The sequence below is a fragment of the Cervus canadensis genome, chromosome 9 (genome assembly GCF_019320065.1).
Source record: "Cervus canadensis isolate Bull #8, Minnesota chromosome 9, ASM1932006v1, whole genome shotgun sequence".
NCBI classification, from domain to species: domain Eukaryota; kingdom Metazoa; phylum Chordata; class Mammalia; order Artiodactyla; family Cervidae; genus Cervus; species Cervus canadensis.
Genome location: NC_057394.1, coordinates 76,898,237 through 76,914,653, shown reverse-complemented (window position 1 = coordinate 76,914,653; position 16,417 = coordinate 76,898,237). Strand labels below are relative to the sequence as shown.

Sequence of the window (16,417 nt, the reverse complement as noted above, 5' to 3'; positions counted from 1 at the left end):
CAAGATGCTATAATCTTAGTTTTCTGAATGTTGAGTTTTAAGCCAAATTTTTCATTCTCCTCTTTCTTTTTTTTTTTTTTTTTTTTCATTTTCCTCTTTCACTTTCATCAAGAGGCTCTTTAGTTCTTCGCTTTCTGCCATAAGGTGGTGTCATCTGTGTATCTGAGGTTGTTGATATTTCTCCCAGCAATCTTGATTCCAGCTTGTGCTTCATCCAGCCCAGCATTTCTCATGATGTACTCCGCATATAAGTTAAATAAGCAGGGTGACAATATACAGCCTTGACATACTCCTTTCCTGATTTGGAACCACTCTGTTGTTCCATGTCCAGTTCTAACTGTTGCTTCTTGACCTGCATACAGATTTCTAAGGAGGCAGGTCAGGTGGTCTGCTATTTCCAACTCTTGAAGAATTTTCCACAGTTTGTTGTGATCCACAGAGTCAAGGGCTTTGGCATAGTCAATAAAGCAGAAGTAGATGTTTTGCTGGAACTCTCTTGCTTTTTTGATGATCCAACGGATGTTGGCAATTTGATCTCTGGTTCCCCTGCCTTTTCTAAGTCCAGCTTGAACATCTGGAAGTTCACAATTCATGCACTGTTGAAGTCTGGCTTGGAGAATTTTGAGCATTACTTTACTAGTGTGTGAGATGAGTGCAGTTGAGTGGTAAGTTTGAGCATTCTTTGGCATTGCCTTTCTTTGAGATTGCCTTTCTTCTAGTCCTGTGGCCACTGCTGAGTTTTCCAAATTAGTTGACATATTGACTGCAGCACTTCCACAGCATCAGCTTTTAGGTTTTGAAATAGCTCAGCAGGAATTCCATCACCTCCACTAGTTTTGTGCATAATGATGCTTCCTAAGGCCCACTTGACTTCGCATTCCAGGATGTCTGACTCTAGGTGAGTGATCACACCATCTTGATTATCTGGGTCATGAAGATCTTTTTGTATAGTTCTTCTGTGTATTCTTGCCACCTCTTCTTAATATCTTCTACTTCTGTTAGGTCCATACCATTTCTGTCTTTTATTGTGCCCATGTTTGCATGAAATGTTCCCTTGGTAGTTCTAATTTTCTTGAAGAGATGTCTAGTCTTTCCCATTCTGTTATTTTCCTCTATTTCTTTGCACTGGTCACTGAGGAAGGCTTTCTTATCTCTCCTTGCTATTCTTTGGAACTCTGCATTCAAATGGGGATATCTTTCCTTTTCTCCTATGCCTTTTGCTTCTCTTCTTTTCATAACTATTTGTAAGGCTTCCTCAGAAAATCATTTTGCCTTTCTTTTTCTTGGGGATGGTCTTGATCCCTGTCTCCTGTACAATGTCACAAACCTCTGTCCATAGTTCTTCAGGCACTCAGTCTATCAGATCTAATCCCTTGAATCTATTTGTCACTTCCATTGCATAATCGTAAGGTATTTGATTTAGCTCATACCTGAGTGGTCTAGTGGTTTTCCCTACTTTCTTCAATTTAAGTCTGAATTTGACAATAAGGAGTTCATGATCAGAACCACAGTCAGCTCCCGGTCTTGTTTTTGCTGACTGTATAGAGCTTGTCCGTCTTTGGCTGCAAAGAGTATAATCAATCTGATTTCAGTATTGACCATCTGGTGATGTCCATGTATAGAGTCTTCTCTTGTGTTGTTGGTGATGTCCATGTATAGAGTCTTCTCTTGTGTTGTTGGAAGAGGGTGTTTGCTATGATCAGTGATTACACCAGGACAAAATGTGTATCAACTTACTCACAAGAAGGTTTTACCATGCCTCTTAGTTTAGGGATGTAGGAAATTAGAAAATACAGAAAATCGTGAAACCTCTTTAGGTGATAGTTGAAGTTACTGGTGGGCCCTGCTGTCAGTGACTGCCAGGAGAAAGGAGTGCAGATTCATCACACTCTATCAAACTTTGGACATTTGCTATAGAAATATCTCAGTCAGCTCATGTCTGCAGCAGTCTTTAAGACTTCCCTACAGTTCTTTATTGTTCACTCATTCTTTGTCAGGGTGTGCCATAAAATGATGCTGGGAGTCTGGTTTCTTGCTTTGATTCACTCTTTTTCCTTGTCTAAAGCACTTCCCAGTGGGGACAATAACCTAATACACTGAGCTCAGTGTAAACAGGAAATCTGGCAGCAATAACTGGACCAAGGGCTAACTTTGCAAAGCCAAGTTTTAATGAGTAATTTGCAAAGTAATTAATCAGGAGGCCACTGTCCTTAGAAAATGGGGTAAGTGCACACCACACTGACTTGGTGCCTTTCCTGGCTGCCTGAGGCGACAATTCTTATGGACTCCTGCCCTCCTTATGTCCAGGAAACTTCTCTTAAGTCACCTGCTGTTGCCAGGATCGAAGGGAGAAAGTTAGTGAACTCCAGAATCTGCTTCTTTAGTCTCAAAAAACTGCAGATCATGAGCTGTTAATGACCGATCAGTGGATCAGAAAATCGACTTAGTGATTCAAACTCTTAGTCCCTCAGTCGTGTTGACTCTTTGTGACTCCATGGACTGTAGCCCGCCAAGCTCCTCTGTCCATGGGATTTCCCAGACAAGAGTACTGGAGTGGGTTGCCATTTCCTTCTCCAGGGGATCTTCCTGACCCAGGAATCAAACCCGGGTCTCCTGCACTATAGGCAGATTCCTTACTGTCTCAGCCACCAGAGAAGCCCAAAATCAACTATCAAAAAAAATTAAGTGGAATAAACTAGAAACATCGGTGTGTCATATGCTATGAGGTTAAACATTTCACAAAACAAATTTTTTATACACATATAGATATGTACACCTATGTTGGTGCTGGATTATAATATATATTTCTTACTGTAGATCTTGGTCTTGGTTGGGAAAGCTTAAGCATCATCACACTATTTAAAACTTTTTTGAAATATGGAGATATTATTTTTCAATTAGATTTTAGATAGTGATCAAGAGATAGTTTATTTCTTTATGCTTAGGAAAAATAAATTTTCTAAAAAAATAATGAATGTACTTAAAATTTCTGTAATTAGACGAAAGAAATGAATATGTTTGTATGATTCTCCCCAAAATATGACATTAAATGTAAACTCATAGCTCATGCTATTAAGTATCCTAAATATTTCAAAGCTATATTTATGATATATTTTGTGTGCAAATTAATGATAAGGCAAATAATACAAATATTTAAACATTTTAAATAGCATTTCAAAATGTAGAGTCTTGACACTAAAAAGAAAAAAGTAAAATCTAATTTTTAAAAAGTACAAACAGCAAGTCTACAGGTTCTTCCAAGGAGCAGAGAAGATAATTGAGCTATTTCAAGGCTGTCATCAATATATTTTTCAGATATTATCATAGAAATTCTATAAAGCCCTATTACTTTTATTTAGTATTTGAGTAGTTTTCTTCATCATCCACAGTGACACCTTTATTTGGTGCGGGGGGAGAAAGGGAATCATTTTGTTTTAAAGAGTCATCATTTTTAGCTTTGTGCAGTGACAGTATCGTAGCCAATGAGGTTTATCCGGGGTGCAATTATTGCTAATTGAAAACTTTTCCTGATACCCCGCCATGATGGAAGATTTAATATGATTTTTATTGTTAATTTTCAAATTTATGTGTTTTGTGGTCAGAATACAATTTGTATGGTGTTGACTGACATCCTTTTTCATCTAACATGCAATTAATATTTCATTAAAAAAATCATTATTTTTATGTAAAATATGTAAAACAAGAAGCAACATAGGAACATAGACCCCAGAACCAGATTGCTTGAGTTATGTGACCAAGAGCTGGTGCTTTAACCTGTCTGCTTCACTTCTTCATCCATAAATGGAGAAAAAGAGCAGTGTCTGTATTATGGAGGATTAAATGAGTTAATATTTATAAATCTGGCAAGTTAGGAAGTGCTGTTGAAGTGTTTGCTGTTTCTCATGGCACCTAGTCAACCTTTGTTTATTCAGCAAACATTCACATCACACCTAGAAGATCAAATGCTGACCTGGGGATGAAAGAGCAGCCTCCAGCATCTAAAGAGTGCAGCTGGGTAGATCAAGTTCCTAGAACGGTAGACGGAAGACAGGACGCAAAATGCCACTTTGGTGATGGGGGAGGGGGAGCTGGGGCAGACAGTGAGTGCGAAAACTCACTTTTCTTAAACAAATACTAGTTTCCCGCAGTCTAAACAAAGTCCAGATGTTGACACTCGTTTTGGATTTTCCCCTTGACCAAGCAGCCTAATTCGTGGCTTTTCCCTTCCTTACCACCTCGCCTAAGCTTTTTGTTGCCATTTCTGTAGTCTGGCTTTTCTCTAAGCGTTCGGTCTCAATGGAGCAGTTGAAGGGCTACAGTAGGGATTCAGGACCAATGGATCACACAAGACTCCAGGCATAGGTGTGGATCTCTCAGTGCTGATCCATATGCCTGTGGTTGGTTGGCCCGTTTACCAGAGGTAGAGAGAGGGATTACTGCTTTGGTTTACAGGCCTTCTTACCTCCCCTTCCCAAGTCAACTGCTCAACTTGCAACATGCTTCAAATATCCTCTAATCATACTTGGTATATAGTATAAATCTTCTAAAGTACGTTTCACCTGTGAAAAATATAATCCCTGCATGGTTCTGATTTCCCTAATAGTTTGTCATGCTGTGTATTTGCTCATAAAGTTAATATTACTGAAGGAAAATTGGGCATTTGGGTCCAGGGTTGAGAGTGAGGGAGTCATTTCAGGAACGTAGAAGTCTTATTCTTTAAGCGCTTGGTAAGCCCCAGCTGTGAGGATCCAAATATGAATCAGACACTCACCGGGCTTGAACGTGGATGGGGAAACAGATGCGATTACAAGTGTTAGGAACACTCTAGTAGAAACACAGACATGCTTCAGTGGTGGCTTAAAGCCGGGCATGGTCAGTCAACGCTTTGGTGCTGTTAGGGACCTCATGTTAGCATGTTACTACCTGTAGTACCATCACATGTTAACCAAGGACCTTCTGCAGGCGGAGCCCCACACCCAGGAGCTGGGCTGTCCACCAAGACAGGACAGCAAGAAGGTGGATCAGGAAGCCACCCAGCTCGCCAGATCTAGCCCAGCCCTGTATACACATGAGCGCATCTGAACTGAGGTCATGTCCCAGCCCCCAGCGTATCTATACACCATTCCTGTTCCTATAGGGATGGCTTAGAAGCTATGTGCCTGTCTGTGGAGGCTGAGAATATGTTTATCTTATATAAAATATGCAAGAGGTGGTGAAGCAAGCGAATGAAAGATAAACCCCTACCCAGATGGTCAACATCACCAGCAAAGCAAAAACTCGATGCAGATGTAACCACAGAAAGTTAACAATGGTAAATAATAGGAAGAGAAACTTTGAGAAGGTGTATGATTTTGAATAGATGATTCACAAGCAAAGAATAAATGCTTCGTTCACCTTGACCCTAAAAATGAGAAGGTCAATTGAATGCAAAAGGAGAAATATTATGATAAAGAATTCAAGTGACTGAATGAAATGAAAAATGATTTAGTAGGTGATGGAGATTTAGCGGGAAGCTCAGCCTCCCATCTGGGGGAAACAAGGGGACATTAACCTTCTATGTGACCCTCCTGGGCTCAGTAATAATAATGTTGAAGGAGAAGTGAGGGGAGCCTTGGTGAGAAAAATCGGGAGAGTTAGTCATGCACTGAAGAGATGATTCCAGATTGGGATCAGGAAACCAAGATGATTAAATCAATGCAGAATTATTGTGTGTAACATGATCAAAGTAATGAAAAGACCCGTCTCCTCAAACTGTATTTGAGCAAGGAAATCCCAGGATGGCAGTGTCAGGGGTACATGCGGAGGACAGAAAATGGTGTCAGGAGTTCAGGAACCAAGAAATAAAACAATAACAATAACAGCACCCCCGTAACCTGTGGATCCTCAAGGTAAGACCTCAGAATAAACTAAAAGGCATCACAGCACTCTTTCCAAGCCACACCAGGTATCTGTGTTTGCCCAGCCACCTGTCTCCTTAATCAGGAACTTTGCCAGATATAAAAACAAACAAGATGAAAGAAAGAACAACACAAAACACTAAGACCCTGATGCTGGGAAAGACTCAGGGCAGGAGGAGAAGGGGCAACAGAGGATGAGATGGTTGGATGGCATCATTACCTCAGTGGACATGAGTTTGAGCAAACTCTGGGAGACAGTGAAGGTCAGGGAAGCCGGGTCGCAGAGAATTGGACATGACTGAGCGACTGAACAATAACAGAAGATTCAACTACACGAGCTTGATGATTTCAAACTTGAAGTGGAAAGAGCAGCAATGTCATAAGTGAGAGAGGAAAAGGAGGTAGTTACCAGGACATGGACAGATCTTAAGAAGGGGACAGATTCCTTGAATTCTGATCTCACTGCTGTTCCCACCTGGCTTTGTGGTTCTGGCAAGGGAGTTTCCCAGTGTGTTTGTTTGTTTGCTTTTTTCCTTGCCTGTAAAATAAGAGTCTTGGAATAAATGAATTCTAAGATCCTGACTGCACTTAAAGATTTCCATAAGGATATAGAGAATATAAGGTGAATTCAGGCTTCCACTGGAGGCCTACATGCTGCCGCTGGGGCCGCCACCCTGTCTCTAGTAATCCCTGAGAAGTTCCAGCACATCTGGCGAGTACTCAACACCAACATCGATGGGCGGCGGAAAATTGCCTTTGCCTTCACTGCAATTGAGGGTATGGGGCGAAGATATGCTCATGTGGTGTTAAGGAAAGCAGACATCGACCTCGTCAAGAGGGCAGGAGAGCTCACCGAGGATGAGGTAGAACGTGTGATCACCATTATGCAGAATCCACGCCAGACAAGATCCCAGACTGGTTCTTAAATAGACGGAAGGACGTGAAGGACGGAAAATACAGCCAGGTCCTGGCCAACGGTCTAGACAACAAACTCCGTGAAGACCTGGAACGACTGAAGAAGATTCGGGCCCACAGAGGGCTGCGCCACTTCCGGGGACTTCGCATCCGAGGCCAGCACACCAAGACCACAGGCCGCCGTGGTTGCACTGTGGGTGTGTCCAAGAAGAAATAATGTGTGGGCGTTGTGTTAATAAATAGTTTATGCAGTTATGGAAAAAATAAATAAATAAAGTGAATTCAGTTCTCATGACAAGTTCAAAGTGAATTCACTACTCAGGATGTAAGAATGAGGTTTCTATCAGTTGGTCATTTACTTATTTTCCTTATTTTTTTAGTTTGCCAACCCACTCTTGATCTATCTAGGTTCACACTCAGAAAACCTGTTCCATCCACTTCCTCAGAACCTTCCTAGAATATCACAATGTCTTCAAAGGACTTCTCTCCCAGTTTCAGTAAAAATGGGCATATTTGCACCATTAAAGGCCATAATGTCCAAAGTTTGTCCATATTCTGCCAATTTTGGTCCTGCCAAGCTCCTTCTAGAGATGTCAGGGCCCTTGGCTTACTTGATTTTGTGGGTGGGTACTGCCTTTTGGGGAATATAATAGCCAAGGGATTTAAACCATGTCTGTTTTAAGTTGCATTGTGGGGACCTCCCTGGTGGTCCAGTGGCTAAGACTCCTTGCTCCCAGTGCAGGGGGCCTGGGCTCCATCCCGGGTCAGAGAACTAGATCCCACATTCCACACCTAAGAGTTTGCATGCTGCAGTGGAGATCGAAGATCCTGTGTGCTGCAATGAAGACTTGGTGCAGCCAGATAAATAAATAAATAATTAACAGGAAAAAAGTTCCATTGTGTTAGGGGTTAAGGGTTAGGGGGAATGGGGGAAGGTGGCCCAAAGGTACAAAGCTCCAATTATAAGATATACAAGTGCTGGGAGTGTAATGTACAGCATGGTGACTAGAGTTAACAATAGTATATTATATCCTTACTAATAGAGTAGATCTTAAATTCTCAACACAAAGGAAAAGAATGTGTAACTATGTGAAGTGATAGACGTTAACCAAACCAACTGTGGTGATCATTTTGTAATATCTACTTATATCAAATCATTCCGCTATACGTGCTGCCTTGCCTAGTGTTATATGTCAGTTATGTCTCAGTAAAGCTGAGGGGAAGTCAAGTTGCACTGTGCAGTAGGATATTACTTGGTAGCTTCAGTTATAGTGCCTGCGTGGATGCTAAGTCACTTCAGTCGTGTCTGACTCTTTGCAACTGCAGCGATCATAGCCTGCCAGTCTCCTCTGTCCATGGGATTCTCCAGGCAAGAATACTGGAGTGGGTTGCCTTGCCCTCCTCCAGGGAATCTTCCCAACCCAGGGGTGAAACCCGCATCTTTTACGACTCCTCCATCTCCTGCACTGGCAGGTGGGTTCTTTACCACTCATGCCACTTGGGGAGCCCCATCAGTTGCAGTGGTAAATGTCAAATGAAGAGTGTGAGGCACATGCTGTCTCATGCCTTCTGCAGAGTCCAGTGCCTTTTCTCTTCAGTGTAAATGGGCAGTGACACACCTAATAAAGCCAAAGGATAGAATGGACATTTCAGTCTGCCAATTTAATGGGGCATTGCTCTGACTTATATCCCTTGGGTGCTAATGTGATCCTAAACACTCAGGAAAGTGGGACCCCTCTCTTTTCTGTAGGTTCAGAAAGAAAGACAAGTTACTTAAGAATGTTCCATGTCTTCCATGAAAATGCACCTTCAATAGGATTGAACCAGAGGCTCTGCAGGGACTTCCCTGGTAGTCCAGTGGTTAAGACTCTGTGCTCCCATTGGAGGGGGCTCTGAGTTCAATCCCTGATCAGGGAGCTAGATCCCACATGCCGCAACTCAAAGTTTGCATGCTGCAGCTAAAGATCCCGTGTGCCACAACTAAGACCTGGTGCAGCCAAATAAATATTTTTAAAAAAAGAAAAAGAGAGTCTTGTGGCCAGAAGGGGCAAATCAATGAGAGTGGAGTTAGAGAAAGATACTGGAAGGCACGGGTCAGATGACAAGACTAAGCCACCCAGGGGAAAGTCCTGCTAAGTTTTAGACAACAATCTTGGTCAAGTTACACTTGAATTACCGATGAGCTGCCACATAGAAGATGCTGCAGAGATAACCAACAGTTAAGATTCCACAGGATGAAGAGATCTGGGCTGGGCATTCGGATCAGGGACCTGCAAACATAGGGCGGATAATAGAATTTGAGGACAGGTGATCGATAAAAAGGGTAGGCAGTCGACCAACAGTAGAATCTATCTTTTAAAAAAATAACAGGAGCAAGAAAAAGCAGAGTCTTCAAGGCTATGTCTACACTAAACTTGCAAGTGAGGTTGAAGGGTCCAGAGCATCTCTTACTGTTCATCACCACCCTGCAACCTGGAGCTCCCCAAGAAGTTTTTGAAACGGATGCTCCATCTGCATTCCAGGTAGGATATTGCATGGGGGAGGGCTCCTTTTACTCTGTTTTGATTCTTTTATGGAATATCTGCTGTTATCAATTCTGGTACTCCGTTTGATCTTTGGGTTCAAAAATAGGAACTTTTTAAAGAGTTGAAGCTTGGACATGACCTGCCTTGAAAGCTCACTTGGAAAGATTATCAGGAAATCCTGAGAAGGACAGTGTCATTAAGAAAGTTCCAGGAGATGGACTTAAGGGCAAGGAAAGTCTCAGCTAGAAAAATCTACCCTTGTTGGATAAGGATAAAGGGATTCTAGAAGTGGTTAACATTGTTTGCAAGAAGCCAAATACTGATTTTAATTGAGACCAAAAAAAGACAAAGAAAAAAATTGAAAATTCAGTAAAGCACCAGGGAAGAAAATAATGATTATCACAGAGTATATAACAAAGGTTTCTGTTAAAGGGGAGGGAAAGAAATGAGCATGTTAGGCAGGAATAGCCATTTGGTTCAAAAGAGGCTTTTATGAAAATTAGCTTGAGAAAGTGACATTCATAATTAATGACCTAAAGGCAGGAAAATGTTTCCTGCACACTCTTGCCTTTTTAATTACTCCACATCCTCTGAGATACTCCAGGGCAGTGGTGATTTTGCAACATTAGTTATCTTTTCGAGTTGAATATTATAGATGTAAATGTGTGTGCCTTACATAGTAGGGCAAGAATGTGAGTCTGTAACTTCTAGTTCAGATTTGAGAGTCTTAGCCCAGGGTTAAGCTTAGCTTAAATTCATTAATAGAATTTAATTAAATGACAGCCAACTGATTCTGTTTGAATGAAGATATGTTTTCTTTTTTCTTCTTACTCCACAACTAAGTCATTATGTAAGTTTTCAAAATTTCTACTTCAGTGGCATACTAGAAAAAATTACAATGGAGGCAGAATGAAAGCTCACTCGCAATTTTAACCCCAGGATAGGCTCATTTCTCCCTTGCCAATAGAGGAAATCTACAGGGACCTTTTTGTTTCCAGATAGATGGAAAATTCCTATTTTGGGAATCCACCCCTACTATTTTAAAATAGTATTCAGCCATTACTTAATCTGAGGCCTGGCTTTTGATCCACTGCTCAGAGGATTAAGTGAAATTCTGGGTTTCAAGTGAAAGGTCAGCAGATGCTACATAGCCTGTGCGGAAAAGGCTGAGTCGTGTGGTTTGTTACTGCTCCCGCATCTGAGATTCATTTGCATGGAATTAGTCCTTTGTTTCAAGTTTCTTGTCAAAAAAAATTTTTTTTAAGTACTGTTAAGCAGTTGTTTATTATGATCTTGTAAGGGGGACCCAGATTCAGTCTGATACGTTGTTTGCATTGAGGTCTCTATCTTTGCTAAGCGAAATGTAAACTGTCAATTCATGACCATGATGGGTGCCCGCACATACCTCCCAGTAGCCCCATACCTTGAGCTTCAGTGCAGTCTGACTGACTGCAGATTAAGTAACAAATGGAATTGAGATGCAGTGGAAACGTGAAGCTAAGTCAGATAAAGAGCACTAGCATTACCCTCGGATGTGCATCAGAGTGGAAGAGGAATCTGGGAACCCGATGGTGTGATAGCGGCGCCTGAAATGTGATGCTGTTAGCCTATGGACAGACCTGTTCATGTGTATGTATAACATTCTAGTGTATATCTGTTTAGAGAGGACCATCTGTGATATATATGCATATAAATATATGTGCACACATATATATCATAGATCATATGTGTTAGATAATCCCTTCAAATACATATGCATATGTGTATGTGTGTGTGTATATATATAGGGGCTGGGGGGCGGGGAGGGACTTCCTTGGTGGTGCAGTGGTTAAGACTGTGCTTTCATTGCAGGGGATTCGAGAACTAAGATCCCACATGCCGTTCTCTGTGGCCAAAAAAATAACAGTAAAATAAATTAATAAATAAAGTCTCAATTTTTTAAAAAAGAGAGAGATGGAGATAGTTCACCCAAGCATGTGTATGAGTGAGTGTGTGTGTGTGTGTGTGTGTTCTGTGGACAGATGTATGCATGCACATGTATGTATGTACACTTATATTTAAGGATATATCACAGATGGCTAGAAATCTTTCTCAGATTGTTTCCCTGCTTTTTAAGTACCTTCCTGAGCAACAGGACAGTTGTAAATGCCTCTAGGTTCATAAAGCATTATCTATCATTTGTAAGTATGATAGATAGTTAATTCAATTTAATTCAGTTCTGGGTAGATAATGTCTAAGCTTCTTGATTATAATACATTTTTGTTTTCTCTGTAACAGTTCTTCTTTCTTAAAAAATAAAGGCAATGGGAAGCTTTTCCAGTGATTTTTTTTTTTTTTGTATGTGAAATTAATTGTTGGCCTCAGTCCCAGGCCTTAGTGGGTAGACATCATTTTAGAACCCAGGTGCCAGCTGCTGTCATGACATTAGGACTATAACTTTGAGATGTAATTTCCATAGGAGCCCATGGTTCAAATGTGAGGTGTCCCTAACTAAATCCAGAATTTTCAGATTACCATGGAATCAAAATGTATTTGTTGAGAAAAAACCCCTATGCCTAGTGGGAACATAAGCTCTGAGATGCCAATATTCAGGTGTATGTGAGTTTTATCTTTGAGATTGTGATGGCTATTTCTGAAAATGTACCTGCTCACCAGGAAAGCCTAGAAATTTGCTTCCAACTTAAAGATATATATGATATAATATTTATTCTATATCATCATTATATGGCTTTCCCAGCTGGTACATTGGTAAAGAACCCGCCTACCAGTGCAAGAGATGCGAGTTCGATCCCCTGGAGTAAGAAATGGCAACCTGCTCCGGTATTCTCACCTGGAAAACTCCATGGGCAGAAGACCCCGGCGGACTTGTTTTCTGAGCAGCACCATGAGCTTAACAGTATGCTAAGCATTATTATTGCAAGCAACCTGCTGATTATCAGAGTCAGCAATCCTTTTCATCCAGGCACTCCAGTGGTGCTGTAGGGCTTCAGTGTGCTGGCGCTGTCCTAGAATGACAGAGACTCCTTTGCATACATTCCAAACACTCATATCCTAGTAATTTATATTCTTCCAGACTTCATGCATATCTCCAACCAGTCTCATGAGTACTGTTGCTCTCCACTTAATTTTGTGTGTTCACGGAACTTCTTACTACTCAAAGGCAGGACTCATTCAGCCAGCCTAAGTCGACAGTAGCCTCTGCCTGATAGCATTGTGGGTGAAGACTCTTACTGAACCTACGCTCTGGAAATGTTCTCACATGGCAAGCCGACAATGGCATGAATGAAAACTTTAAGGTAGAAAACCGTATAATCTATTCTGAGTGTCCGGTGGGAGGAGGCAGCTGTCAATAGGTCTTATTTTTAAAACCAAGAGCAAAGGATCACGTGTGTTTGTGCTGCCAGCTTCATGTTTCAGAAAATAATTGACTGTTCTGATGGTTGAGTTCATAAAGAAATGGAATGCTTCCTTCTCAGCTTCAAATTCAGTGAGCTTTTGGGTTCTTAGTGGTAACTACAGTATTCCTCTCTCCTGTTTAGCAAGACATAAACATTGCTCTTCTTGAAATGCATGGGAAGAGCCAGCATAGTTGCTTCCATGTGCAAGGCACTTGTCTTGCTATTTTCATCACTACTAATGTTAAATGTGATTTCTTTAAAGCCTTGCTTTCATCTGCGTTAAGTCGCTCTCAATCGTGTCCAACTCTTTGTGACCCGGTGGACTGTAGCCCACCAGGCTCCTCTGTCATCCGAGATACACTGAATTCTTAGTGCTCCTATAAAATGTCAGTGAATGGAATTAAGCAGGCAATGAAGCAGAGACAGAAGCTACATTGGCATAACTACATTTTAGCCTATATATTTTAGGGAAAAAATAACCCAAGAGATGGGAAAAGTATTTTTAAAGGCATCAAGGGACCTGTTAGCAATGAGTGCTCTGACACACCATTTTTATTACACATTTTGATCTTGGTGTTCTCCAGTATTCTTGCCTAGAGAATTCCATGGACAGAGGAGCCTGGCAGGCTACAGTTCATGGGGTCACAAAGAGTCAGACACGACTGAACAACTAACACTCTGGGCTTCCCTGGTGGCTCAGACGGTAAAGAATCTCCCTGTAATGCAGGAGACCTGGGTTTGATCCCTGGGTTGGGAAAATCCCCTGGAGAAGGGAATGACTACCCACTCCAGTATTCTGACCTGGAGAATTCCATGGACAGAGGAGCGTGGTGGGCTACAAATAAATGTGTTTGAAAGTGATAGAAGAGCCATGATTTCATGTTTTTGGGACTCCCATAGACAGAGGAGTCTGTGGGGTCATAAACAGTTGGACACTGCTGAGTGTCTAACACTTTCACTTCACTAATTTTAATACATCTTCTTTGCTAAGAAAAAGAGTGGCAATTTAAGTGGTATCTTTGCCAAAAAAGGAAGAAAAAAAAAACAGTTAGAATGATTCTTATGGTCTTTGCTTGCAGTCTCTTTGTCCCATACCTGCTGGAAATTAATTGTAACAGTCCACTTATTTAATTTAATTAAATTAAAAATTTTTTAAAAAGCAATTTATCCAGTAAAATCATAAATTAATGGCTCTTTGCAAATGCTTAGTAAGCCAGCAGTCTTTAGCCTTTACAACAAGAATTGTGGAAAGGATTTACATGAATGGATTAGGTTTCATTTTAAAGTCATCTATTTTGTCATCGTCAATATCAGTACTTCCTCAAGAAGTTCATGGGGTCACAAAGAGTGCTTCAAATACTTCCTCAAGACCTATATAGGATGATCCTTCTGTAGAAATAATTTATGAGATAAAGGAGAGAGAACAAAAAAACAAGGGACTTCCCTAGTGGACCAATGTCTAAGACTCTGCATTCCCAGTGCAGGGGGCCCAGGTTCCATCCCTGGTCAGGGAACTGATCCCACATGCTGCAACTAAAGATCCTGGGTTGTAACGAAGATTGAAGATCCTACATGCCACAGCTAAGACCCAGCACAGCCAAATAAATAAACATTTGTTTTTTTTTAATAATTAAATGACATAAACAAATACAGATAGTTTACCTTGTAAGTTACCGTAAGTACCCTAGGTAAAAGAAAATAGGAGCCAAATACTGGAGTGGTTATAAAGTTTCAAAGTAATGGTGAGGTGTGGAGAGGAATAAATGTGTTTGAAAGTAATAGAAGAGCCATGATTTCAAGTTTTCATGTGAACTGTAATTGATTTAAATAATCAGTTTTTTCCACCCTGGAATTGTTTTCTTGCTTAATAAATGGAATGCACAGTTATGCATTATAAGGAGTTGATGTTGAAATGATCATTCCCACTGGGGAGAAGAGTAGCAGAGATAGTCTGTAATGGAAAAGGCATATCATGTGAGCCATATATGTCATTTTAAATTTCCAGTGGATGCACATAAACAAGTTTAAAAAAAAAGCAAGTGAATTAATTTTAATAATACATTTTAAACCCTGTCCATCCAAAATATTATCATTTCAACATGTGTTGAATATAAAACAATTAATGGGATATGTTCCATTTTTTTCCTACTGTCTTTTGAAAGCTGGTGTGTATTTTATACTTGCAGCACATCTCAGAGTCAGACTAGCTTCATTTCCTGTGTTCAGCAGCCTCCTGTGGCTTGTGGCTGCTGCCCTGGACAGCACAGCTCTAGACCAAGGACTTACAGGGGCTAAAATGGAGCAAGAGGCCAAGGCAGTGATAAGCTATGACTTTTCTATAATGAGCCAAACTGTTCTCAGCCCAGCTCACTCCTGTGGGCTGGCAGGTTTTCTGGTTTTTATTTCAGGGAAACCAGAAATTCAGAGTCCTGTGAGAAACGTCTTGATTTTTAAATGTTGGCAACAAACTCAAAATTTTTACAACATCTTATGGGTCTAGCCCTCAGGTTGCCAGTTTGTGGCCTCTGTTCCCAGCATTTTATGTTTTAAATCCGTTTTTCTGGCTCATCCTACATGCAGTATTAGGTTTGGTTAAGGACAACAAAGGATCCTTGGTTTTCACAAATGCAAATGTGTATGAACATATTTTTAAATGTATAGATGTATCCCACATCTAGGCAGTGGTGGCCCAGCTAACTCAAGTGCCTTTAGGAAAGAAGATTTCATATATTCACAGAACCTGAAGCTGGAGAGCCTCTAGGATAAGCTCCTCATTCTTTCAGCTGACCGCACTCCTCCTTTTTAAAAAACACTCATCCTGCCTGTGTTCGTTCAGCATCCCTATACTGTGTCAGGTCGCAGGCTTCTCCAGGGCAGGCAGAATCTGTCTTGCTCCTCACTGTGGCCCCAGCATCTTGTATATGGCAGGATTTGTGCAAGTGTCTACTCAATGGATGAGTAAATAGCTTAAAAACCCAAGGAGGAAATGCTGGTGAGAATGTGGAAAAATTGGAACTCTTGCACCACTGGTGGAGATGTAAAATGGTGCATCCACTTTGGAAAACAGTGCGGCAATTCCTCAAAAAATTAAAAATAAAATGTACCACATCATCCAGCAATTCCATTTCTGGATATATATATATACACCCTCCAAAGTAAAAAGCGAGTTCAGAAGGAGGTACTTGTACACCCATGCTCATAGCGGCATTACTCACCCTCGGTAGTAGGCAGAAGCAACCTGACTGTCCGTCAGTGTGTGTGTTGTGTGTTCAGTCGCTAAGTCACGTCTGACTCTTTGCAACCCCATGGACTGCAGCCTTCCCTTGATATGAATAGATAAAATGTCATACATATGTATTAATAAAATTTTAAAAATGGCTCAATGGATATTCAGCCTTGAGAAAGAAAATCCTGTCACGTGTTATATATAACATGGGTGAAACTTGAAGACATTGTGCTAAGTGAAATAAGCCAGTCACAAAAGAATAAGTACTATATGATTCCACTTATGTGAAGTATCTAGAGTGGTCAGACTCATAAACACAGAAGGTTAGAATAGTGGTTACCAGGGACCGGGAGGAGGAGGCAGTGGGGAGTTATTATTTGACGGGCACAGAGTTTCAGTTTTGCAAAATGAAAAGAGTCCTGTGGATGGATGGTGGTGATGGCTGCATGACAATGA

The 16,417-nt window shown here is 41.0% G+C and overlaps 1 protein-coding gene and 2 pseudogenes across 2 annotated transcripts in view; all 3 read left to right on the top strand.

The window, feature by feature from the left end:
• The window catches only part of LOC122447294, a 29,200-nt pseudogene extending 22,133 nt beyond the window's left edge, over positions 1–7,067 (top strand). Inside the window, exon 3 of the transcript XR_006271177.1 lies at positions 6,530–7,067. The product of XR_006271177.1 is annotated as a 40S ribosomal protein S18-like (transcript). The remainder of the gene's footprint in view (positions 1–6,529) is intronic.
• The window catches only part of FRY (FRY microtubule binding protein), a 424,070-nt gene that overhangs the window by 23,862 nt on the left and 383,791 nt on the right, over positions 1–16,417 (top strand). The gene's annotated exons all lie outside the window — the stretch shown is intronic.
• LOC122447710 lies at positions 3,454–3,584 on the top strand (annotated as a pseudogene).